At 43.9% G+C, this 27,830-nt stretch overlaps 1 long non-coding RNA gene across 1 annotated transcript; it reads right to left on the bottom strand.

Annotated features, from left to right (window-relative positions):
- Positions 1–743: 743 nt before the first annotated feature.
- Positions 744–16,323, bottom strand: LOC132018784 (uncharacterized). Its single transcript, XR_009404584.1, has 3 exons — positions 16,172–16,323; positions 3,772–3,837; positions 744–1,160 (listed from the first exon to the last, which is right to left on the bottom strand). It is a non-coding gene; the product is annotated as an uncharacterized LOC132018784 (long non-coding RNA).
- Between the last annotated feature and the right edge of the window lie 11,507 nt (positions 16,324–27,830).

The following is a 27,830-nucleotide window of genomic DNA, read 5'->3' as shown; positions in this document are numbered from 1 at the left end:
GCCTCCTGACAACTCAGAGCCCACCCAGTCCTGTGGAGGAAGGGGAGAGGGCCTCCCTGTCTCTGGTTCATTGCCAGCTCTGCCAGTTCCTCACCGCAAACTGACATTCCAAAGGAGAAACTTTTAAGTTCATATGTTTTCCTAGAAGCCAACACTGATAGTGCAAAGGCTTCTAATGCCATCCTGTCTTTAAAAAAAAAAAAAAAAAAAAGTCTAAGTTAATTTTATGTTTCGGATATAAGAATCTTGGAACCCTGTATTTTTTATCCACCTTTTATTTCTATTCTGCCTTTCTTCTCTGTCCAAGTTTTAATGGCTCAGCTGGAGTCAAGACCATATTTGCTACTCATGTTTGTTTGAACACTTAGATTCTGTGAAAATATTTGCCTCCTAAATTCCCAATGATAGACAGATGTCCTAGCTCATTGCCATTGTTTTTTAAGGATCTTGGCAGAGAGAGAATTGGCTTCGTATTTCAAAGAACCCCCCCGCCTTTTTTTTACTAAAAAGTTCTCGTATCATCACACAAAAGCACTTACAACATGCACTCACAAAGTGGGCCCTCCATCCCATAAAAAGGAAAAGCAACTCTCTTCATTTTCTCTCAAGGCCCACTAATGAGCTCAGTGACCTTGGGTCTAACCTCACTGAGCCTTGGTTTCCTTTGTAAATGGGGGATTTGTTTGATTTCTAAGGTTTCATCCAGCCATGACCTTCCACGGTTCTATCAAAACAGGTCACAGTGAAAGAAAGCATAATTTTACTCTGAGCTCAGGGATTTTCAGGAGAATATTACAAATCTGCAAATAGTGCTTGAGATGTCATCAATCTCTTTTTGCTAACAAAATGCATTTCCACTTGCCCCAGCTCTACTCTTTCACTGAGCAATTGGAAATAGCCTTGAGAAGTAAAGATTTGATGGGCCTCAGGGACAGCAAGCTTCATTCTTCTGCCTGTAGATTCCAAAGTTAAAACACTGTTAGAGCCAATTCTTCTTGCCAAACCAGATCCAGCAGGAGCCCTGTCAACGGGGTCCATCTCCATGTCCGGCGCAATGGATATGAATACATGTTTGCGTAGACCGAGCAAATGCACGAAGGACCCCTGGGTCAGCACTTTCATTCCTTGTCTGTTTCGTGGGCAAAGTAACGTTCATCCTCCTGGAATGGAAAGAAGTAGAGAAAATCCGTTATCTGTTGCAGAGGTTTTTGACATGCATCCACTCAACTTTTTGGTCAGTAAGTCAGGATTCCACCGGCCCTTTCTGTTCTAGAATTGAGGGTGTTGGGGAATCGGGAATTGGGGAGACAGTATTGTCAATCATCTGATGTTTTCTCCTGTCAGTTAATAAAGCTGCACCCATCACTTTGCTCCTACAGCCCCGGACTTCCCCACACAGCTCCAAAATGTTTCCGCATTAAAAAAGACAATTCAGTGACAATATCTCTGATCATTTTAACCACATCTTGAGTCTAATAAAGGACGAAGGGTGAGCTATAAAGTACTTAGCTGCAGAAACTTGGCCTGGTGCCTGGAGGTTATTTGGTCTTTTCTTCCCTTATTCCCTGGATACTGTGTCTCTATCACTTTACCATTCCTTTGGGCTCTTATTCAAGCCCACAGGCTGTGTTTCTGTGAACACATACAAAATGGAAATCTAAGCTGTCAGTTTCATGTACCACTCAGAGAAGAAATGACCGATCCTAGCCCTGTCCTTAGCTGGAATTACAGGCATGTGGGAATATTTTTGGCTCAAAATTCAGTCCTCAACCTCCACTCCTCCACATTTCCTTTTCTAATGAAAAGCGATGTGGAAACACATACACATACACATACACACACACACACACACACACACACACACACAGAGAGAACTAGCCGCATCTTCATTTTGTTTGTAGTTTTCGTGAACCAAAATACAGCTTTTTATTTCTTCCCAAGAAGCACATGTAGGGGGACATCATTGGAAGACCCTCTATCATATTTAAGATTTCACATTTTCATTAAAAAATGTACCCTTAGAAAGTAGAATTATTTTTCCCAACTATGAGTTTAAAGGGGTTAGGAAAAGTTCATTGTCAATGATTCAGTTGATAAAGGTCTAGAGAAACATTTCATACAGGAAAATGAGGCCAAGCAAAGAGGAAAATGAAAACAGGGAAAGGGCTCTGCAAGAAACCAACAGACAAGAGCAACTCAAAGGAAAAGCATTCCCAGGCAGCAAAAGGCACACCTATGCTCCAGCCATACACACATGTACAGGTAGACCTACACCTACACACGTGGCTTTGAACCCAATGGGCCAGTGCAACCACTCATGTTTCATGGACTCCTTTTGTGATTTGTCCATGTAAGCTCTAAATTCTGCAAAGTTCTGTAAATGTCAAATATAATTCTAGAGTTGCTGGTTTGCTTTTTTTTTTTTTTAATGCAGAAAATCCTGACTCTATACCACACATGACCACTGATGTATTCAACAAATATATTCCCTGATGAATTTCTACCATGTTCTAGGTACTGTGCACAGAGCTGTATAGAACACTCTCTCTGACTTATGGCACTCCTGCTCATGAATGAGATAGGTCTAGAAAGGTAACCAGAATAAAAATGTGTGGTGTGAAGGAGTACATGCAGCCATGTGGAAACACAGATTAAAGAATAACTAGCTCTGCTTGAAGAAACACTTGTGCTAAGTCTAGAAGGATAAGGAGGGGTTCACTAAGGAAGCAGGAAAAGCATAATGAGCAAAGGGCAGACCATGGACAATAGCAACAAGGGAGAGAAAGAGAGTGGGATGTACAGTAGGTAGCAACTCTCATGGGACTGGTGTTTAGGAAGTAAGTCAGATTTTGAAAGACACTGATCACCATGCTGAGAAGTTTTGGTTTTATCACATAGGCAGTATTGCAGCATAAAGGGATTCCCTCTATCCCCTCTTTCTCCCTCTTTCTCCCCTCCTCCCCCCAAGGCTTCACTATTAATTTATGGATTCTTTGAGATTTTTGTTGCTGCAAGATATGGCAACAGCAGGACAAAGGGGCAGGAGGTAGGGGAGAGAGAGAAATCAGTTAAGAGGCTTTGGCAATATTCTTCATAAGAGCTAATGAAGGAAGTGGGCAGTGGGAAGGGAGACCAGAAAGATTCACAGAGGCAGGCCAGCAATCACCCAGACCATCCTTATGTCCATGTCTCCTAGATTATCCTTATTTGGGGTCATCTGTTTCCATCAAGGCTCTGTGACTACAGAGGACCCCCTGACTCATCTGAGAACAGTCTACCAAGCCCCCGTGTAGGGCACCTTCATATTCACTGGGGTGTCCTGGCTGGGGACTCAACAGCATAACCTCATGAGATCAGAACTCATGCTGGACTTAGAGTGTCCTTCTCAGAAACAACTTTCCATCTGACTCATTAGGACAGTAAAGCTGGCAGTTTGATTCACCTTTGAAATCAGTTTCATAAATAAAAAATCAATTTCCTGGGTTATCAGAAGCAGCTTGATACTGGAGGTAAAAAGGGGACCTTACTTTTTCACAGCTTGGCAGCCACACATCAGGATCTCCTGGAACAGTAACTGTCAACCACTGTCATGAGCTGATGAGAAAATACCCAGACAGATCATCCCATCATTAGTAATGAGATGGCAGTGGGAATGAAGAAGCCTTTTGTGAGGATGCACACGAGGAAGGGTTGAGGTTACTTATACATCTGAAAGCAGAAGCTGAAAAGCTCAGCCAGATTCAGCAAAGGAAGGTGGATGGTGCAAAGTACCTTCTCCTGCCTTCATCCATGGAGGGCCAACCACCGTCTAAATCAACAGGCAAACATGGGAGCACACTGAAATGAAACAACAATTAGGACAGCTGACTTTCCATATCTATTTGCTTTCAAGCCTCAAATGTGGTATATTGCTGGTGTACAATAAATACTTTTTGAGTAAATAAGAGGTTTGGATTACACAGGTGATTTTCTTTTCTTTTTTTTTTTTATGATTTTATTTATTTATTTGAGAGAGGGTGTGAACAAGGTGCAGAGGGGAGGGACAAGCAGACTCACCACTGAGCAGGGAGCCCAATGTGAGGCTTGATCCCCAGGATCCCTGGACCCCAGGATCATGACCTGAGCTGAAGGCAGGTGCTTAACTGACTGAGCCACCCATGTGCCCCTACATAAGTGATTTTCAGACTGGACTTCACCAGGGCCTAAGATTTCCCTGGAGATGCCCAGGACTGGCCTATAGAAAAGTGGGACTACTTTATCTGTATTCCCATGATGGTCCACATCTCTACATCATCTTTTATTCTAAGGGAAGTTTCTACAAGTAAGACTAGGTAACTACTAAAACCCTCCCACTCCTAAAATATCATTTGGATTCTATGCAACAAGACCTAAATGAACTGATTTCCAGTGCTCAATGTGCTCTAGCAAGTCATGTTTAATGTATTTTTAATTCACTGATGACAAATAAAAATCAGCACTCTTTCCTTATATTTGAGGAAATTGGAATTCCAGAATTGGCTGGATTTAGGAGGAATGAGGCTGCCATCATGGGGTTCACCCAGCTTGCTTTATAAATATTATTCTACCCATATCTCCAGTTCTTCAAACTGCTAGCAACACCACTGTGGCTTAAAATGACAAACTCTTGGCACCCTCCAACCCTAACCATCCCTCCCAAACCTCTCTAGGGAAGCTGGACTTCCAAACCAGAATGACTTCCTCACCCACAAAGCAATGAGGCCTGGATTTTTCTCTTCTTAGGGTAACTTTCTAACTTGTTATTTCCATAATTAGCTTTAATGACTCTCCTCCTCCTCTCTTTATTTCCAAACAACATGCTATTTTCATTCCTTGTGGGGGTGGCAGACCTCCAAGCTTTTGGCAACTCTCCCTTTGACCGAAGACCCAAGGAAGAATTTTAGACAGTCGACTGAGGGCGTCTAGGACAGCTGCATGAAGAATGAGACTGAGATGATGAGGTGGTGTTGGAGGGGGGGCTCAAAAAAGCATTGATGGCAAACCCCATTTCACAGATGAGAAAGCTGAGACCTAACAGGTAAAGCAACTTGCCCAAGATTGCATTGTAGGGACTAGGGGAACATCAAGCTACAAAAGCTGGGGTAGGGGGTGGGAATGAAATTGACAATGTCCATGGTTGGCTTAGGTGGTGCCCTGAACTTCTACTTTCGCAGGTGAAATATGGCAACAATGGCATCCAGAATTTTCTGGAAACTCCAAGTCATATTTTAGCGGGTCAGGCCTTTTCGTAGATGCAGCCCCTTCTCCCTAGCAGGCTGTTCTTCAGCTATTTCTGTTGGGGTGCTCAGAGCTCTCCAGGGGAGCCAATATACTGCAAAAAGAGATGTGGGATCTTCTTGGGTAGACAAAGTATTCACCAGCACAGCAGACAGCTCCATAATCTTCTCCTGCAGGCTTCTGTCTCCTATGGTGTGTCCAATACATACCTGTGCCCATCCCTTGGATCAGTTCTGAGCCCATTCGTATTTTGTCCCGCATCCAGACTGGCACCTCACCTACCTGGGTCAATCCCTCTCAAACTCAGTCTGAGACCCAAGAAAAATGTGCACATAGACATATGGGACACACACACACACAGACATCACAGAGAAACTTGGAAAACAATGGGAGGGATTGCTGTAGAGAAGGAGTTTATTTTCTTCTTTCTCTTTATCGCTCCTAAATTTTTCTCAAGTTCCTTTGAATTACTAATTCAGTTTGGACATCCAAAACCAAAAATAAACACGTTATTTTTAAAATGTCCATGAAGGGGCACCTAGGTGATGCAGTCAGTTAAACATCTGACTCTTGGTTTTGGCTCAGGTCATGAACTCAGGGTTGTGAAATCAGGCCCAGTGCTGGGTTCCATGCTGAGCAAAAAGCTGCTTAAAGATTAATTATATATATATATATATATATATAGAGAGAGAGAGAGAGAGAGAGAAAGAGAGAGAGAGAGAGAGAAATATTTAACCCACTGAACCACCCAGGTGCCCCGAGAAAGAAATCTTTAAAAAATAAATAATAAAATGTGTATGAAAAGTGCATTAAATAGGTATACTCTTTCCTTCATGTACGCTTCACTCATTCATTCATTCAACTAATGTTGATTTTCACCTGGTTGCCAGACAAAGACAGTACTTAATGTTAAGGACAAGAAGAGGACTGATACACTGATACACTGTTTCTGTTCTCAACCTGTCACTTATCAAAGAAAGAATACACTGAACACATCCGTTAAACACACGTAGTGTAAACCCAATCCCAATATTAAAACACAATTACAAAAGATTTCTCAGCACTGGTTAATGATCCGTGTGCTACAGATGGAAACATTACCCCACAGGGTAAGTTGCTAGTTCAACCAAAGGATCCCTCAGGGAACACAGGTAATGCGGTTCGACCTGTACAAGGTGTGACTAATAAGATAACGAGGCTCAGTTTTCATTTTGTTTATTCACAAATACACCAGAACTCCCGTCTCCAAGCAAACGGTGTCCTTCAATGCAATTACACGGAAGGCAATCATTCTAACCACAGAGACGTTGTTCGGGTTATTTTTCGAACTGTTCCGTCAAAACGTTGCCGATAAACAGTTCACCACCATATGGGGAAAATCAGTCATTTTTTTTTTAAATAGTCCACCTTAGAATTAAATAAAAAAGAAAGGGGAGAAATGAGGCATGGGGAACGTCATTGGAAGAATCAGGGCACAAAAGATGCCAAGGCTAGTGGAAGTAACAAGCCCAGACCGCCAGTTCTCTGAGGGCGAAAACAGGGCTTGGCATCTCCCAGTACCTAGCACAGCGCCTGGCATATCGTTGGCCATTAATCAATATAGGTTGAAAGAAAAACTAATGAAGAGAAGAAAGGAATGAGTCAACATTGTGGTCAGGTTGGTAATCCCGGCATGCCACGCTCACAGGAGACCAATCCCGGCATGCCATGCTCTCAGGTGGCCAATCTGGGCATGCCATACTCACAGGTCAGCATTCCCAGCATGCCGCGCTCACAGGAGACCATACCCGGCATGCCGTGCTCTCGGGTGGCCAATCCCGACATGCCACACTCACAGGTCAGCATTCCCAGCATGCCGCGCTCACAGGAGACCATACCCGGCATGCCGTGCTCTCGGGTGGCCAATCCCGACATGCCACACTCACAGGTCAGCATTCCCAGCATGCCGCGCTCACAGGAGACCATACCCGGCATGCCGTGCTCTCGGGTGGCCAATCCCGACATGCCACACTCACAGGTCAGCATTCCCAGCATGCCGCGCTCACAGGAGACCATACCCGGCATGCCGTGCTCTCGGGTGGCCAATCCGGGCATGCCGCACTCACAGGTCAGCATTCCCAGCATGCCGCGCTCACAGGAGACCATACCCGGCATGCCGTGCTCTCAGGCGGCCAATCCCGGCATGCCACACTCACAGGTCAGCATTCCCGGTATGCCATGCCCACCAGCCACGACTTCTGCCCCACAGCGGGGTGCTGCCATTACCCAGAGTCAAGAGGAAGGGAGGTGTCTACATCCCTTTTTTCTCTTCTCATCTGCATTCCTAACAACGGCACAAGGTTAGGTTTTAACTGAAAACATTCTCACCCTCGGTGTTTATGACCACGTAGCTGACACAAAGGCAAAGGGATTCCAGCATCATCGTGACAGCCAAAGGCAGGTTCAAAGCCACAGCCCTCAAGTCCAGACAGGCTCTTGTGCCGGCCGGAGGCCTTGCTGGCCTGCCTTTCATGCCTGCCCCCTCGCTGAGTGTCAGGGCTTTGAGGGAGCCTCAAGCCAGTGACAGGCAGGTGGTGCTGTGGCAGCCCTGCCTGCCGGGCAGAGCAGACACCTGTGTGTGGGGGAGGCTCGGCTTTGCTCCTGCCCGAGCCTGAAGGGCCCGAGTTCCTTGCATTTAGCCAAGGCCTGTGGAAGCCCCTCCGGGTCCTGTGTCTGCCAGGGGTCTCTGGAGTTCACTGCTCTCCAGACGAGGGCCGTCGGCCAAGGCTGGCTGGGAATGGTGGTTTTCTCCAGTTTTTTCTCTAAAACAAAAGCGATTTCAAGAAGCTAGTCCTCCCTGGGGTGGGGTGAGGAGTGTTGAGAATGGATAAGAGAGTGAGCTTTGTCCAGACAATCAAGATCTGCGGTTCTATTTCAGTCATCCCGGAACACAAAAAAGTACTCTTTCTTCCATTCAAAGTGCACACACCTTAAAAAAAAAAAACAATAGCCTGCAAGTGTGTCATTCAGTAGCCAGCTCATTTTTGTGCCCCTGGAAATCCCTGAAATGGGCAAGCTGCTCATATCTGGCTCCATCAAAACATTCTTCCCTCAATTAAGAAATCCCCAGCCTCTCCTTCACTATGCCCTCCCTTGGGTGTCTTGCAATTGGTGTTAGTAATTAAACCAAATCAAATTATTAATTAGACTATCGGCTTTATTCTGTTAGAGCTTACAAAATACCAAGTGCTGAAAGTCAGTTATCTCATTTGATCCTCATAAAAAATGGGGTTTGTTCCAATTTTACAAAAGTAAAAATAAGGCATGTAGGCAGCACCCAAAATAGAGTATCGAATCCACATTGTTGTTTGCATTACTGGCATAACTAATTCAAGTGTTGTGATTGTTGGAAGATAGTCATGCTATGTGAGCAAAAAGTAAGTTCTGCACAGGCTGGGAGTGCACCGTCATGTCACCATCAGAGAAACTTAAGAAACCAGATTAATTGGACACTTTCTGCAGCCAGTCACAAGCAGAGCTTGGCTGTAAGGTCACTAAGTGTGGACTGCCTAGGAGGTGAGCGGCCACACATCGATGGCCTCCACTTAAACCTTAGCCCTTCTGACCTCTAGCCTCTCACTTCTCAGCACACTTTTCCAATACCAGCTTATCTAAGCTGACTCCAAAACATCCTGGGCACTAAAACCCAAAGAAAGTGACATCTACAGTGGCATTCACTAGCACCTAGCATATGCCTCACACATGATCAATGTTCAACAAGTATTTGCTGAATTACCAGTCTTTGCCAGAGACTCTCAGTGGGCTCAGTGAGAGTAGCCTGACACCAACACTCCATCATCTGGAGCTGGGCTTTCCCAAAGTGGCACACAGATGGCGTTGTGCCTGTCAAATGGTTGACTAAGCGAGCTTTCAGTTCCAGCTGGGTCCACAAGAAAAAGCCAAGCCTTCCCTGGCTTTTCCCAACCCCCAGCCTGATCTCAGGCAGGTAAGACTAAAGGCTGCTCTGTCCACATTGGATGTTTTTGGGGTATGAGCCTGAGCCCCTCAAAGCTTAGAAAACACTAACCCTGGACATTCACAGAATAGGCTATCTTTGTTGCTGCCTCCTCTCCTCTCTGTCCCTACTCTTCCTGGTGTTCAGTGTCCTTTAAATAACCCATGAAGGCATTGATGGATAATTAAGGTAGAATATTTACTAGAAGCAGGACTCAAATCTGGAAAGCTCTCATACCCAAAGGAAGACAGCTCTGATGGAAATAATCAGTGAAGATGGGATAGTTGAGGGGAGGAATCTTTGTCTGATTTTCCTAAAATTCACTCACTGTCAGTAATTACTTGGAGCAGCTCCTCAAAAGACCGATAGTGGCCCCACACTCCAGAAGAATTGTACAAGGAGGTGCCTATTACAACAGTCTCACCAGAGAGCTACGAGATGGGCCAGCATCCTTTGTTATAAGCCACCCATTGGAGAAAGGGGGATTGCTTAGCAAATAGTTTTAGGGCTTACTGTTTACCAGTCACTTTGTTGAGCCCTGCTTCTGGGCACAGAGATGATCAAAGATAAATGTTCTCAAGAAGCCTATGGTCTATGGGGCGCCTGAGTGGCTCAGTGGGTTAAAGCCTCTGCCTTCAGCTCAGGTCATGGTCTCAGGGTCCTGGGATCGAGTCCTGCATCGGACTCTCTGCTCAGTGGGGGGCCTGCTCCCCCCACCACCTCTCTGCCTACTTGTGATCTCTGTCAAATAAACAAATAAAATCTTTAAAAAAAAAAAAAAAGGAGCCCATGTTCTAGCATAGAACATGAACTTAGAAGCAGATACTATCAGGGTAATGTACCAGGTCTTATGAAACCAGTAGCATCAAGGAACACAGGCCTGGGATAACCCACCTCTAGCCTGGGGTTTCTAAGAAATTTTCCCAGAGACACTTTATTCGCTTTAAAAGCTGGGTCTTTGTCCTGGTTTCCAAGAATGGAGTGGTGTTGATTTCCTCCACCTGGTTTCTCTCCATCGACACTCTTCCTAGAGTCCGCTGTCTAAGCATGCCAGGCCAGCCAGAAAGCACCCCAGTTGGACCATGAAGGACTAACTGCCAATCCAGCTTGGCCCAGTGAGCTTCAGGGCCGTGAAAGAGAGAAATGCCATGTTTTGGGGACCAAGGGTATGGTATAAATATTTGCTGCTTCTCAGGAAATGCTTGTCAACAATGTCATCCCAGAGGCAAGGACAGATTCGGGTTTTGTGGACCCTGGAGTTTAGATAATTTGATGGACATTCTTTTAAAAGAAAGGATTTGGAAAGATTCCTCCTGAAAATTGTCAAAGATGTGTGACTTATGAACACATTGCTAGGATCCTGTGTAGAAGGGGGATCCCCGGAGGTAGGGGGTCCTAAAGCCCGAATTTCATGGACTTCCTGGCAAACCCACGTTTGCTCAAAGGCAAAGAAATGGTTTTTCTCTAAAGGAAAGAATCGGGCTTCCCATCCACCTCCCATAACTTTTCATCCTTGAACTGCAAAGACAGAGTGGCAGTCTCCCACTGAAAGCGAAAAATGTGTTCCCAAACAGGGCTGCCTCTGCCTGTACCTGTAGGTCTTCAAGAGGATTAGAGTTATTTTTAGTAGCACAAACCTTTAGCATCAAGTTTAGCCTCTGACATTTTCATAGCAAAGCAAATTGTGATACCGGGTGGGGAAAAAAAAAATAGCTTCCTATTGCTTTTTGTTGTTATTCTAGTGAACCAAGGGCAGAAGACATTAATTTTTAAGGAACATATGAAAAATATGCATGCTAGGGGCACCTGCGGGGCTCAGTCGGTTAAGCATCTGCCTTTGGCTCAGGTCATGATCCTGGGATCCTGGGATCGAGTTTTGCATCAAGCTGCCTGCCCACTGGGGAGTCTGCCTCTCCTGCTTGTGCTTTCTCTCTTTTGCTCACACTCTCTCTCAAATAAATAAATAAAATCTTTATAAGAAATATCTGTGTTTATTGCTTTTCTTACTTTTTGGTGGGGGGGGGGGTGGATTATAAAGATCCAGAGTTCAAACACATCATATGAATGGCAGCAACATTTTTTGCTTTTGTTTTGATCCAACACACAGTGTTGCTAAAGATTAAGAAAAAGAGTCCAGTGAACAGATGGATATTGATAACTCTATCAGCACCATTATTATTGATACAGTGACTTTTACTAATACTAATTAACAGCCATAGAGATCCGCTGTCCCTAAGACTTCACTAACAATATGAGAAATGAACAAATTCAGAAAGTACCAACACAAGCAGAGTTTAGGGGGAAAAAATACTGGAAATGCTGGGTCTGTTGAGTATTTCACTCCTAATCCCAATCCATGAAGCCTCCCCTGATTTTCTAGGTCATGAAACACCTCCTCTTCTATATTCAGCCCAAGGCAGGAAGAGAACTATTGACCAAAAGCCATCCCTTCCTCCCCACCTTGCCTCCCTAAGGAAACAATCTGCCATGTGACAGTTATGGCCAGTGATATTGGGGAGGAGGCCTCTTCTAAAAACCAAGGGGCAGAGCCTTGCTAGCAGGAAGCTCTTCATTCTATGGTCCCTTTATCTCCTCTTCTCCCCCTGCCCCTTCTTCCTACTTGACAGCCTGAAGCTGTGGCTGCCATATTGGAAAACAAGAGAGGGCCGTATGTGCTAAGTATTCCACAGAAGGTCCCGGTCTTGGGGGCAGAGGTAGGCCACCCATCAGCCATGACCTGGCCTCTTCAGGCTATTATTTTTTTTTTTAAGATTTTATTTATTTTTTTGGCAGAGAGAGATCACAAGTAAGCAGAGAGGCAGGCAGAGAGAAAGAGAAGAGGAGGAAGCAGTCTCCTTGCTGAGCAGAGAGCCCAATGCAGGACTCAATCACAGGACCCTGAGATCATGACCTGAGCCAAAGGCAGAGAGGTTTAACCCACTGAGCCACCTAGGTGCCCCAGACTGTTATTTGATGAGATGAATAAATCCTTCGTTCTTGAAGCCACCATTAGTCAATATTTTTGGTTCTTCTTACGAAATACATTCCTAATTGATGCAAGAGAAAGAAACAACCTGATCTGCTTTAATTTCATCATAAATGTATTAGCAAATAATAGAACAAATATAATAGTCCTGTGTTCTCTAAGTTTCTATTTTCTCCTGGGTAAAACAGCTAACTGTCCTTGGCTTCCCTCTTCATTGGGTTGCTCTGAGAATAAAATATTATATGTGAGAACACTTTGAAAACTGCAAAGTATACCTTATTGAGTATAGCAGGCATGCTAGGAGACACATCTGGGAGCCTACCTATCCTGGGGTATTAGGGTCAGCCAACAGGATACTTATTTTTTTAAGTCTGCCTAGAGCTGTGCCAGAGAGAGTAAGGGTCAACTAACAAGACCTATAGAAACTCGAAACAAATATTAGAGTTAGGGTTCAAAGTGCCCCTCATTAACAATGCCAGAAGGAATACAGACCAACAAATGACCAAGAGTTCTCAGATACAAAACTGCATTCATTTCCCTGGATTTCTGCCACAAATTACCACAAACTGGGCAACTTAAACAGATATTTATTTCTCTCAAGTTCTGGAAACCAGATGTTCAAAATCAGAATGTCCTGTAGGCTTGGTCCTTCTGGAGGCTCTGAGGGAGAGTCTGCTCCATGCCTCTCTCCTAGCTTCTGATGACTCCTTAGCAATCCTTGGTGCTCCTCATTTGTAAATGTAAATGAATTGCTCCAATCTCTGCCTCCATCATCACATGGTGTTCCCTTTCTGTGACTTCGTGCCTTCTAATTTTTTCTCTCTTATAATGACTCTCTTTATTGGATTTAAGGATCACCCTAAGTGAACATGATCTCAATTTGAGTTCCTTACCTTAACTTCATTACCTTAATTGCATTAAGACACTTATTCCAAATAAGGCCACATTCTGAGGTTCCTGTAGGCATAATTTCAAGGGGCCATAATTCAACCCCGGGAGGGTAACTGAAATGCTATTAGACCCAGGTCCTGGGTAACTGGACCATATTCCTGCAAAAGGGAGAGTTTCAGTTTCCCCTTGGGGCCCATGGGACCTGTGGTTACTGAGAGGTCCTCACCCCTTCGCCAAAGGCTGAAATGGAGGAGGGAAATCTGGTTCCCACAGCAGCAGAGGAGACTGTGAAAGCAGTAGAAGCAACAACATCCACTGCAGGAAAGTAAGCCAGCACTTCGGTATCAACGCCCCTTCATCCCTCCACGACCAGCCACCTGTCTGACTTGCCCCAAGTTCCAGAACAATCCTAACAGGACATTCCAAGCACACTCACTCCTCCTCCTGACATCCTTCCCCTTTCCCCCACTAACTGCCCACCCACTCCCCACCTGGCAGGGCTGAGAATCACATCATTCCCCATTTTGGTCTAATCTGGGAAGATCCTGAGCCCCTGAGATCACCTTAGCCACAACTCCTCACCACACTGTCTCCACAACTTTTTTATACAACTTCTTCTCTGGAATCCACCATGTACCTTGGGTCACTGAGCTTCTCTTTCCTTCTCTTCATCTCTGTTTCTGAGTCCCATTCCATCATCTCACAGAGCTCTCCAAAATGTTCTACTGGGACTCCACCTTGCTCTTACCAGGTCTCCTGAATTCCATATTTTCTCACCATTTTCTCTTGCTGAGTGACAATGGACATACCTTTGAGAACACTGAGGGAAACTAAGGTACAAGAAAGGAAGAAAGTTATGAGGACATTAACATTGACCTACCAAGCATCCAGGCTCACACAACCGCAGAGATCTGAGAAGAAAAGGAATCCATAACAGAACTAGGAGGTCTGGGGCAAGGGTCAAAAGGATGGACAGACATGAAAATCTGGAGGAAATTCTGAGAAGGAAAAGATCTCCTCAGGCACGGGGAAGGTAGAGTTTGATTTAATGAAGAAAATGTTTCTTGAGCATCCTTGACTATATTTTCTTCTACAGTGTCTTACCCATTCACATGCCAGATGACTTCCCAATCTGGATGTCTACCTAGAAACTTCATAGTTTTCACTTGTGATCCATCTCCACTGGGATATCCCACAGGCCCTCAATGTCAACATGGCCAGGCTTGAGTTCCTTGTCTTCCTCCTCGGCATATCCCTAGCTTCCCACAGCAAAAATCTAGGAATCACCTTCAACAACTTTCTCCCTTTTACCCTCTCATTCAATGAAGAAAAAAAGAAAGAAAACACAGAATACATAGGTTTAAAGAAAAGAAGGAAGGGAAAGAGAAGGACTTAGGTGTAGAGCCCTAAACACCAAATTCTGAATGGACGTTTACTGCATCCAAGAGGTGGCCTTGCAGCTATAAATGCCTGGTCCCTCTCCAAAACATAGGACAGTTCTGAAGGGTCCCTTCTGCTTTACATCCACTCCCACCCATGGGATCAGCTAAGACCCTGTGGTGACTGCAGGGTCACCTGCAACTTTTCTCTGTGTCCCCACCATCATTGACCCTGAGAGCATTCCCCAGGCAAACCCCTGCAGCCAAATCTCCATCTCAGAGTCTGCTTCCAGGGAAGCCAGTGTTCAAAGAATTGTCCTAATTACAAAATGTAAGAAAAGGAAATCTCAGCCTGTACTTGAGATAGTCAAAAGTGCTCGAAGTGCTCAAATTAAGGCACTTTCAATTGTACAAGGAAATAACTTTTTTTTCCTTCTGAACAATCAAGTTACAAAATAGTTTTGTAAAAATAGCATGAACACCAAGCCAGATCTTGTGCAGCATCCCGTACTGGCTTTACAACAAGGGCTTGAAATGACTTCTTATAATACCATGGACTCTCTCAACTTTTTACCACTTGGCTTAAATGTTAACAACCTATTGTCTGATTTTTATGGACTTTAAACACGGTTGCCAACCCTCCTGGAAAAGATCTGGTTTTTGTCAGCAATTCAAGCATGAGTATTAGGATTTGAAAACAAATAAAAAGACCTAGCAAGCTCATGGGACTCATCCTTCTAGAGGAAAATGATTCCCATGTCTATACATGCTCCCATAAGCACATGTGTACCCACATTTCTCCTATCCCAGGTGTATTCACAATTCACAATACAAACAGATGTATTCTGTTTAGGGATGGAGTAATCGTGTCTTATTTCAATAAAATGATTTTGTGCCACTATTTGACTGAGTCATGGAGCCATGAATTTGAATTCCAGGTTGCCCAATAGGCTGGGAACTCTGGTGAGTTGCAGGAAAGAATTCTAAAGATATTTAGGAATTTCCCCAAAAATTGTGAACTTAGAGAAAAATGAGAAAACTTCATAGTGAGTTCAGGAAAAAAAGACTGAAGCATAGGAAATATGATCAGAAGAGAGCTGAGTTCACTTCAGGGAAATTCCAAGAGCCTTAAGAAGTCACTGAGCTTGGTAACAGCAACACAGGGAAGACATTCTGCAAAAAGCATCTTGCTCTCTGAATCAAGTCTGGAAGAGTCCTCAGAGAAAGATTTCTCATGCTAAATAAAGCTGGAAACAGCTTATAGAAGCTGGATCTCTGATTCAATATTGGAATTTTTTCCCCTTATATTATATTAAGTATATTGACTGACTGTTTAACTTAAAAAAAGAAATGATGTACCCAATAACATAATGCTGGCTCAGTGCTTTGAGATGATCTCCAACACACAGGATCTCAGGAAAATACAGGCTAGGCTGGAGTATATGAAAATTTCTCCCTCCTCACCTTTCTGATTATACAAATGAGGTCTTCATTGGTTTCCAACTATTATGCACTCTCCCTATGATGTAGGACACGATAACTACATAAGGTCCTTCTTGTTACTGAGGGACAAACCAATGAAATTGGCTATTGACTAGTGATGCTTTCAAAGAAAGATTTTGATCAAAAGGGGAACATATGAAAATTAGTAAAAGGAAACCTTACTTGGAATGGAGTCAGGCGGCAGACGGGGGAGTTCTCATGCCCTTCAGTGCTTCAGCAAATGCAGACCCAACAGAAAGAGAGGAACCTTGCATGTGGATACGACTTTACTATCCCAGCAGGAGGAAAGAAGATTTCTTCCTCCCCTGACAACAACCCAGCCAATGTGGTACAGAGAATCTTGGCTGAAGAGGACAAAATGAGCAAGTGGTATGTCATTAACAGATGGGGGAAGGGCAATGCTTCAGGGACCTGGCACGGGGTAAAGAATCCCTGAAGACCATACATGGAGGTGGGGAAAACTCCTCCAACTATCCCCTGAGTTAGAGACAGGGCCAGTTGAGAGAAGGGGAGATGTCCTGGCCTACCTAAAGTCAGTCACAGGACCACACATCTCACCAGTCACTCATTTGTATGAATAAAAGCCCCACTGCAATTATAAATTTCAAGATACAAGAGGCATAGATACCTGTGCAGAGAGATAGACCTGTCCATGTTACAGATGGGTTTTCTTCCTAGTCAGAGGATCTTTACAGCTAGCTCAGACATGGTGACTTCCCCATACTCTTGAGATGGCCTTGCCAGGCACTGGGGGTAGGATAGTGCTCTTGGTTATACAGAGTCTCTCAGAATAGTAAGGCAGGCAGACAGAAAACAATCTATTAAAGGCCGGATCGTGTCCTCTAAAATCACATGTTGAAGTCCTAACCTCTGGTACCTCAGAATATGACTGTCTTTGAAGATAGGAACTTAAAAGGAGTACTTAAGGTAAAATGAGGTCACAGGTGTGGGCCCTAATCCAGTATGACTGGTGTCCTAATAAGAGCAGTACATTAGGGCACAGACACACACAGAAGGAAGACCCTGTGATGACCCAGGGAGAAGAAGGCATCTGCAAGCCAAGGAGAGTGGCCTCAGAAGAACTAACCCTACCAGCATCTTGCTCTTGAACTTCTAGCCTCCAGAACTGTGAACAAGCAAATTTTTATTGTCTAAGCCCCCCAGTTTGTGGTACTTTGTTATGGCTGTCCATGCAGACTAATATACTATCTACTGAGATCATAGTTTTAAGAGACTCCTAAGTGTCCTCATAGTGGAAGGACTGGGTCTCTGTCATTTATGCTGTTCCCCCCGAGCTAAATCTGGTGCCTGGCTTACAAGATACTCAACTGGCTTGTAGGGTAAGTGAATGACTTGGGAAAAATCCTTTATGGGACTGAAACTTTCCAGGTGGTCTCACTTGCTCAGCTAGAGAGTCTTATCTGGGTGGCTGCCAGGAGTTTTGCTCTGTCACAAGAGGTTATAAAAGCACAGCAGTAGTACCCTGTCAATGACAACAAGCCTCTCTGGGTGGGGGTCATGGTTGGAGGACACAAACTCTTTTTAGTTTACTTCTTTCAGTCCTCAGCATGACTGCGTTGGGCAGGTTCATGCTTTGTTAATATTTCTTTTCACGAAAATAATTGTAATATTGCCATGGGCTGGTACCATGTTTAGTAATAGGTCTATGCAAATGTTTCCTTTAGGTACTCATTACTCTAGGACTGATCCCATTTTATCCCTCCTCACTTCTGTTGATGGTATCTCCATTCTCCCATAGCTCAGACACAAGCCCTTGAAGTCATAGCTGATTCTTTCTTATACTTGAATCCCTAAGTCTAATCAATAACAATATCCCCTCCATTTTATCTTTCACTCTTTCCCTTTCCATGCCCGCCATTATCACAATCCAGCCCTTGTCTCATGACATTGGAATCTTCTCTGGTCTTCCTGCCGCTAACCTTGACTCCATTGTATGATGTGCTCTGCTGCCAGACTCACCCTTATCAAGCCTCAAAAGCTCTTCCTAGGGGCCCTGGGGAGATAGTAAAGAAGGTTATTCTTACTCATTTTATGCCTAGGAGCAGTGGCTAAAACATTTGTAGGAGGAGAAAACATGGGAGGCCAATAAAATGGCTAGAAATATTTGCTACCTTAATCTACCACCATGGCTGGGAGGTCTTCTGGAATCAGAAACCACATTTCCAGCTGCTATGCTATCAAATACGCAGAGCAAGATTCACCTTAGGTTGTTGGACACAAGAACTCAGCTTTTACAACATACCAGAGTTCATATGTAAACTATTAATTACACCATCTTTCCCATGTGTTTATTTTTGCAAGAACTGTTATAAGATGGGGTGGGGTCAGGGGTAGGGGGTGACATGTGGAGGCCAGAGGGACTTGGGGAAAGAAGACTGCTCCCGGGAACACTGAGTAATGGCCAAGAACTATAATTCTAACCTTCGCCCTACATGGTTCAGTGGTTTGTGGGCTGGAAGAAGGAAAGTGACATCTGTGATTTAGTCCATATGAAACGGTTGACCTCCCCAGCTTCATGCTTCAACAGGCTCAGTGTGGGGCTGAGGCCAGCAAGCAGAGCAGGAAGCGCAGAGCAGAGGAATGTTGACAGAAGAAACATTCATATGTTCTCTGGATGCTAATTACAAAAAGCCTACCCTCCTACAGACTGTTTTGTGATAGATTTTCTGCTTATGTAAATTTATGAAACAAATTAATCCATTTGGTACGGTTAGCCATGGAAGGATGATTTCCTGAACAACACTGGCACAGTGCAAACACCTTCCACTGCCCTGGATTTTTCCATATCTATACATGTGTCATAGGCGTTTCCATAGCAGAACCCCATAAGGGCCAGCTCACCACACCCACTCTGAGCCTAGGATTTCCATGCCTGACATGCGAAGGCAATTTGGAATTAATAAAGGACTTGTAAAAAACAGAAATTGATTTTCTTATTAATCATTACAAGTCTAGACAGAGGCAAACTCTCCTTGACATGTCCACCATGCAGTCTGGATTTACTCCCCCACGCTGCCTCCCCTGACCCTACCACACTGGAAATTTGAAAATCCTGTCCCTAGATACCCACTGCCTTAGAATCCTGAGAGCTGAAACTTTGAGGGAGAGCACAGAAAGATCATCTCCAAGAGGATCCAGCTTGGCTCATCATTCTCCATCTCTTCCAGCATACATGATATGTATTTGAAGTATTGCTCTCTTGGAGCGCCTGGGTGGCTCAGTCATTAAGCCTCTCTGCCTTCGGCTCGGGTCATGATCCTGGGGTCCTGGGACTGAGTCCCACATCAGGCTCCCTACTTGGCAGGAAGCCTGCTTTTCCCTCTTCCACTCCCCCTGCTTGTGTTCCCTCTCTCACTGTGTCTCCCTCTGTCAAATAAATAAACTAAACCTTTAAAAATATATAAAAATTGCTCTTTTAAGCATTATTACTCTATTAATCTAACAAAGATTAATATTTCTTTTTTTTAAAGATTCATTAGGAGTCATTATTTGAGAGACAGAGAGCATGAGTGGTGGTGGAGGGACAGAAGGAAGAAAGATAATCAGACTCCCGCTGAGCAGAGATTCCAACTTGGGGCTCGATTCCAGGACCCCAAGATCATGACCTGAGCCAAAGGCAGATGCTTAACCAACTGAGTCATCCAGGCACCCCACATTAGTATATCTTTAACTAGTTGATTACTCATTTTAATCGACTATGATTGACACACTCACACAACACAATGTGTGTGTTGGTGACAGTGGTATGCTGGCAAAATGACTCTTCAGAAAAAAAAGAGGAGAAGAAGGAGGAGGAGGAGGAAGAAGAGGAGGAGAAGGAGGATGAAGAAGAAGGAGGAGGAGGACGACGACGAGAAGGGAAAGAAGAAGAAAGAAGAAAAAGAAGGAGGAGGAGGAGGAGAAAAAAAAGAAGAGAAAGAAGAAGAAAAGAAAGTTCTGATTTACAGTGTTTGCAGATTCTTACCATGTAAAACAGCATGACCATGGCCAATTTGAAGCTACGATCCTGATATTACTAAAGCACCAAACAAAGACCTGGAAAGACGTGCATACCCCTGACTCAAGCCAAGCTCAAGCTCAAGCTGGCTCAGCACACTACCAGTTGGGTCTAAGCTAACAAATGTCAAGGTTGGCCTGAATATGTTTAAATTCCTATATTATGGCTTTGTTTTTTATTTTCACCTTAGGACACCCCAAAATTTGTGACAGGTAAAGCCTGACAATAGACAGACATATATTTTGAAACTGAAGTTCCATGGACTGGAGAATAAGAGGCAAGATATTAAGACCATATTGGGGTCCATTCATTTGGCTCTTCTCTTGCAGCTCAGAGAACAATGGAAGTAGGCAAACCATGAAGTCCTGCTTCTCACATTAAGCCAGTTGACCTCTTAGCTGGACTGGCAGCCCCATTTCCAACTCCTATCGAGCTACGTTCCAGGAACCCAGCTCAACCCATAATCCATGATAGGCATTCAATAAATGTTAATCAAATATGAATGTATTCTGAAACAGGGTCTTGAATTCTAACCATTAGGACACTTTACAGTTTCTGTTCTGATCAAAGACAAGCAGATGCAATAGGCTGTGGGCCAACTGAGTGGAAAAAACAAAGTAATGAATTATATACCCAGCAAGCAAAATAAACACTGTCCTCTCCAGTGATGCCTGGACTCATTCTTGCTGATGCTCTGGGGTTAGACCAAGTTTACCAACAGCAGATTCTGGGAAGTCTATAAATAGACTTTCTTCAGGGAAGGTAAGTCCAGTTATTAAAAACCACATTCAGAAACGTCATCTCTACTGACAAGTAGTTGTCCCTGAGTACCTACCTAGGAAGGAAGCTGTACAAACAGCCCAGAATACTTGTATAGCTCATTTCTCCCACCTTGAAACACAGACTCCTGCTTTCCTGCCATTGATGTAGATCAAATGAAATAATATATGCAGGGTACCTGGGACTATGCCTGGATCATAGTAGAAGTTCAGTAATAATAGATGTTAGGTTCATAATTAAACTCTTTCAAGCCTCCACATTCTCTTCTTATCCCTTCTCATTTTTTCAAATGGACTCCATTCCAGTAAAAACATGTCTCTAAAGTTGATCAGAAGTATGATTCTGCCTCCCCATCTCTGAGGTGTGCAGGAATTGTTATGTGGTATGATTCCAAGCAGCTCAAGCTATAGGTGGTAAGTAGAATTCCATCTTAGCTGGCCAAAAATGTTGAAGGGTCACAATTTCAACATTGTTGCCTTTTAGGCTATCGTAGACAGCGTAATGGCTCCCTAAAGATCCCCCATCCTAATCCCCAGAATTTATGCCTATGTTGTCTTATATGGCAAAAGAGACATTAAAGGTGTGATTAAGTTAAGCATCTTGAATTGGGTCGATTATCTTAAATTATCTGGTGAGACCAATGTAATCATCAGGGTCTTTACGAGAGGAGGACAAGAGGGTCTGTATCAGAGAGAGGTCATGATGAAGCAGAGTTCAGAGGGTGCACTATGAGCTCAGGGGTGCTGGAAGCTTCTAGACAGTGAAAGAGGAAAGGAATGATTCTCCCCTGGCATCGCCAGGAGGAGCCAGCCCTGTGACACTTTGACTTTAGCCCAATGAGACAGATGTTAGGCTTTTGACCTTCAGAATAATAACACATTGTTTTAAGCCACTAAGTCTGTGGTAATTGATGACAGCACCCACAGAAGTCTATGCCTAGACCATCAGTGGAGCATGGGCCTCAGAAGGGAGGCAATGCTCCCTCTCCAAAACCCATATGTGAGAGCCAAGGATACAGTCTCCTTGGCTTATGATTATGTCACTTCCTCTGGTGAGATTTCTTTGGTGCAAGAAAGTACTGTTCGCCAATGGGACCTCAGAACTTCCAGGACCACCATTTAAGTCAGGGAATGTAAAAGAAAGAAGACCAGTAGGTAGGCATTTAATGTGTAGAAAAGTCACAAGCTGTCAGTATTGTTGAACTCAGGTGATGTGTGTATATACAGATTTTTTAATTTAGAAAGTTTCTAAGTGATGACATTTAAGTGGATCAAAGAAGTCAAGTAAAGGGTTTTTCAAGTAAATATTAGAGATGAACTAAAAATGATGACATCAACTGAATGATGGCCTCATTTTCCAAGAAGGACTAAAAGTTCCAGCTTAGAACACAGTAAGGCTGTTGTAGACAAATAGGAACTACTCCTTAAGAAACAGTCCTCTTCTCCCAGCAGCTCCTCCTGGAGTCATTCTGTGGCCTCCCTGTGTCAGCTAGACCCACCCACCATGTATGAACCACATTTGTGAAATCCAGGAGGACATAGGTCATTGGAGAGTGTCCTATGTGTGCTCTTGAGTTGGTAGAGAAACCTGAAGAAAGCAGAGGGGAAAACAGAGGTTGCTGGCCAGTTGGTGAAGCCCCGGACTCCCGTTTGGTTCATATTGTTCCATTTTACAGAAGGCCCCTGCTGTCCTCACTCTTAGCAAAATGCTTTCCAAACAGAACTGCTAACTGAAAGCCTTTTAGCAGACTTTATCTAGTATTTTTCAATTGTGCTGTTTCAAAAAGCATATGGAAAGACAATCATGAACGATTTTCTTATGCATGTGTGTGCATATATATAGGGTGTAATATATACACACACAACAGAGCAGAAAACAGATGATGGTCTGAGTGGACCCAGTGAGCTTCCTGAATTAAGTCTTCTTACAACCAAACTATCCTGGACCGGTGAATGGCTAATCTGTCTCATGTGTGTGTTCCTAGGATAGTGCACCTCATTTTGGGTATTCTGGCACAAGGTTTTGAAAACTGAAATGTGCAAAGGAATCACCCTAGAATCGTGTTGAAAGGTGGGTTCTGATTCAGTGCATCCAGGGTGGGGCTGAGATTCAGCATCCAGGGATGCTGATGCTGCTGGTCCATGGACCAACTGGGGGTTGCAAGCACCCAGACCACTGTCAGACAGGTAGTGGGTCATACATTCTAACTTAGGATCAGAACATATAGGCCGCGCAAGTAGGTGGTCCTCAGACGAGTAAGTCATCAGCTTTCCAAAGCTAGGACCAAGATAGGCCCAAGATCAGACAGTAGACTTCAAAACCAGATTGGATAACTGGTGGTCAACGTCCTAGGGCTCTAGGGGCTGAAGACAGTTCCTTGAAACTCACTGCTCTCGACACTGGAACACTTAGGAGGTGTAATGCGAGGCACATCAGCTCCCCTCTTCTTTACTGCTTTTCACCATAAATGGAAAGACTTCCCCAAAGAGGTCCCCAGGGACCTCACGGCAGTGTGGTCACTGCTCTTATCACTGATATTACAGTAAGTGCTGTGATGCCAACGAGCTGGAATGTTTGCTCCAAAGACCAGGATGTCCAGTTCTTTGTGATTGCCCTTCAACAAGAACCTCTGGAATTTTGAAACTGACACACTTATTTAAAAAAAAAAAAATTAAATACGAGGTGATCAGCCAAAATCCAAGGGAATTTCCCACCCTGAATTGTGTGAGCCAAAACTAACCAAACCACTTGGTTGTGTTTTCTTTTTTTATTGCTGGCATGCAAACAATACAAGCATTGTAGTTTATGCTGGAGATATGGTATCACCCCTAACCAAGACAAAAGATCAGAACAGCCTTTGTTTTAGGACTCTCTGTTCTGTGGCCAGAGAGTGCATGAAGGATTTCTACTTGCAAGTCATTGGAGGGCAAATCAGATTCCTTGAAGTCCCTAGCAGACTTGTTACTGTAACCACAACATGAATAAGGACTTGTCATCCCGATGTCATCTTTGCCGTGGCTCCTCTGCACTTTCAGCCGCAAGAAGGCATTGCCCGTGGTGGGGCTTTCCCTTCTTGCTGAGAAGACAGGAGGCAGATCTCTGCCACCATATGCCTCTGGGTTTCTTACCTGTTTCTCAGGGACATTCAGCAATTCTGAATCTCAAAATCCAATTTTTTTTAATTCTTTTTTTTTTTTTTTTTAGATTTTATTTATTGATTTGACAGAAAGAAACCACAAGTAGACAGAGAGACAGGCGGTGGGGGGTGGGGGAAGCAGGCTCCCCACAGAGCAGAGATCCCGATGCGGGGCTCAATTCCAGAACCGTGAGACCATGTATGACCCGAGCTGAAGGAAGAGGCTTCAACCCACTGAGCCACCCAGGTGCCCCACAAAATCCGATTTTTAACACATTTTGGAAATCATCAAGCCCAGTCTCTTCTACGTACAGATGAGAAACTCATGACCTTTAGGAATAAAGTGCCCAAGGACATCCAGCAGTCTGTGGCAGAGCCCGAAGCAGAATTCTGTCTTTGGATCCCAAGCCTATGCTGAGTCCACTTCTGCCAGGCAATGGCTGTCACTGAAACCCTATCCCACACAGGAACAGTCTGGTTCCTTAAAGTGAAAAGCCTGACCTACCAGGGGCACTTTATAAATGCTTCATTTTAGAAGCAGAGGAGATGATGATGCTGGCCCTCAAGCAGCTTTAACTGTGGAAAAGCAAAAGGATAAGCTAGCACGTCAAGCACTTACCACAGGCTCAACACTTTGCACGTGTTCTCTCATTTAATCCTGGTGGCATCTCTTGAACACAGACACTACTATGAAGCCCATTTTATGCTTTCAGGAACACAGATGCCAAGTGATTATCACATCCAAGATCTCAAATCTATGTAGTGGCTTCAAAAGTCCTCTGCTCTTGAGCCAGGCTTGCAGACTTGTTGTCTTTCCATGGCCTCAAGCTCTACGCCTTACCACACTTCTCTTGGGGTCCATCCAGAAAGGAACTGGTTGAAAACTCTTCTAGGAGATTTTTTTCTAACTGTGGCTATTCATTGGCTAGGGCTGCCAGAACAAAAGTACCACAGACTGGAAAGGCTTAAGCAACAGAAATGTAGTCCCTCATTGTTCTAGAGTCTGGGAGTCTACCACCAAGATGGTGGCATGTTTGGTTTCTCCTGAGATCCCTCCCCCAGCTTACAGGTGGCCAATTGGCGGTGTTCTCATATTCACTGTGTCCAGTCTGAGTTGTCTGTGTTCTAATGTCCTCTTCTTTGAGGACACCAGTCACATTGGATTGGTGCCCATCCTCATTTTAATTTAATTACGTCTTTAAAGACTATTATTCCAAAGGGTCACATTCTGAGATACCAGGGGTTAGGACTTCAGTGTATCAATTTGGGGTGGGTGCAGTTCTGCCCATAACACCCAGACACATGGGGGTCTCCTCTGAAACAATTCTGAAATCCACAGGTACAAACATAATGGACAAAAGTTAGGGGGACAGGGGAAGAGCAGGGGGCATAGTTTCTGCCTAGAAAGATGCATAGATTTCTTTTCAAATGCCTTTCCGTGATCCCTTTTGCCCCCTTGAATGATTTTACTACTTGGTCATTCCTTGCACTATCCATATTCTCCGATGAGCACTTTATACAGTGTGTCCCTGCTCAGAATCACCACGTACCCACTCTGTAGGTTGTGCTCTGCTCTAAGACACTCAGGGCAGGGGTGAAAGATGGCTGAATCCAGCCCTGAATCTACTTGCCAAGGCAGAGGACACAGGACTGCACTTCCTAAGAATGGGATGTCTTTTTCTTGATGCAAAAAAAAAGCATATTTTTCTAATTGGTCTTCCCAGATGAGTACTTTCTCTAATTGGCCCAAAATCTTCATCTGGGCTCACAGGGCCCTGTCCTTGTCCCCTCCTCACCCCTCCCCCTAACCCACAGTGCTCTGAAATTTGACTTTGTTCTAGAGCTGCTCTCTCCCAATCTCCTTTCACTCACCCATTCTGTCTGGTGGCTTGCTCTCAGGCTCTGTTCCACATTATAGGACATGGCACACCTTTCAGGCTTCAACACTCTTGACCTTCTGGTGTCCCCAGTGTCTCCCTCCTGCTTCCTCTCCTACCTCTGAGATAAGTGTGCTGACTTCTCTGCCATTCTCTCTAGACTTCATCTTGGAAATCCCAGCCACACTCCCTTCTTCACCTCAACTATGAGGGACACTTACAGATTGATATGTATCTATGGTCTCCCTTCCCTTCTGGATCAGACCTATTCGAGAAACATAACAGGCTGCTTATGGCAAATACCCATCCACTCCTCATCTACCTACCAATCAACACCTCATCTTCCTAGACAGAAAAGTGCCTATGCTCTGTCTCAGTTCATCAAAATCCAATTTCTTTCCAGCTCAAACCTTCTTTCATCCATAAAATGTTCCCTGAACTGCCCCCCCTGTTTCTGAAACAATGGCCTGCATCACTTCTTTAACATCCATCATTTGTGACTTCATGCTGAAATTGCTTCCCATGTCTGTAGATATGAAGAGAGACAGATAAAAACAGAAAGGAAATAAGTGGGCTGTGGGGGAGAGAGATGGGGGGAGGAATATTCCATCTTTGTTAAGTGCATCCTTGAGGGCGGGAGTCTCTGCCTTGCATCTTTGGGTGTTCAATAACACCTCATGTGGTTACTCATAGAGAGAGAAAATTCCTTACATTTATTCCCAGGAAGATAAGGCTGGGTCAGGAATGGCAGTTGAAGTAGTCTATGCAAATTTCAACTACTGGGATTTATTCCTGTCTTTATTTCTCAACACCTTCATGGCCCAACTATTTCTCCTGCTACACCAAAATATATCAAGTCAAACTTTTAAGTTGACTCTAAACTCTATATGTTGCTAAATTTTTCTGATTCCACCACCTCCTTCTATTATTTATAATCTCAATAAGGGAAAAGACTACAAGCATCTTCCAGGAGCAAACACACAAGAGCTTTAATCCTCTATCCCTGGCTGTTCTCCTCTGTGATCTCTCTTCCTCAGCTACTTTCCCCTCCAAGTTCCACCACTTCCTCTCCTATCTTTTTTCTTTTGGTCTTCTAGCTCAAATGTAACATATTTCTTGTTCACATTACAGTGCTGAGAAACAAGTTCTTTCCAGGGCATTTCTGCTCCACATGGAGACTGAAATCTGGAAAAGAGCTATTGGAAGGAACTGATGTCATGGGTGAAATGACTAGACATCATTCCTGACACTTTTTTCTCCCTTGTGTAGACCCCGCTTTTTATCGGGTAACATGTTCCATCTGCCTGCAGGATTTCCTTTAATGTGTCTTGCACAGTCTACAAGCGATGAATTCTTTCAACTTCCACATATCTGACAGAGTCTCCATTTTACATTTGGCTTTGAAAGTTATTATTGCTGGTAGAGAATTCTAGATGGGTAATTGTTTGTTTGTTTGTTTGTTTGTTTTTCTTTCAGAACTTTACCATGTAGCTCCACCATCTTGTAACATGCATTGTTTCCAAAGAGGAGTCTTCTAAAATTCGTATCTTTGTTCCTTTGTATATGTATGTTTTTCCTTTGGTCACAGCCTAGATTTTCTCCTCACCATGATTTTTTTTTTAATTTTAATCTAAATATTATAATCTATAGGTAGGTTCCCTGCTCAGCAGGGAGCCCACTTCTCCCTCTCTGCTCTTTCCCTGCGTGTGCTCTCTCTGCCTCTCTCTCTCAAATAAATAAATAAAATCTCTAAAAATAAATAAGGAAGGAAGGAAATAAATAAATAAATTTAAAAATTTGTCATGAACTTTATCCTCACCACCGTTCTTACCCTATTGAATTTGATTATGATATGCCTTGGAGTAATCGAAGACATTTTTTCACATTTCTTCTCCTTGATTTTTGTTCCATTTCTTAGGTCTGTGAGCTTAAGGTTTTCTACAATTTTAGAAATTTTTGGCCATTTTTTTGGACCCCTCTTACAGCTTCATTTACACGTATATATGAAAT

The sequence above is a fragment of the Mustela nigripes genome, chromosome 5, assembly GCF_022355385.1.
Source record: "Mustela nigripes isolate SB6536 chromosome 5, MUSNIG.SB6536, whole genome shotgun sequence".
In the NCBI taxonomy this organism is placed as follows: Eukaryota; Metazoa; Chordata; class Mammalia; order Carnivora; family Mustelidae; genus Mustela; species Mustela nigripes.
Note: the sequence above shows the minus strand (reverse complement) of the source record. Positions and strands in the feature narration are given on the sequence as shown.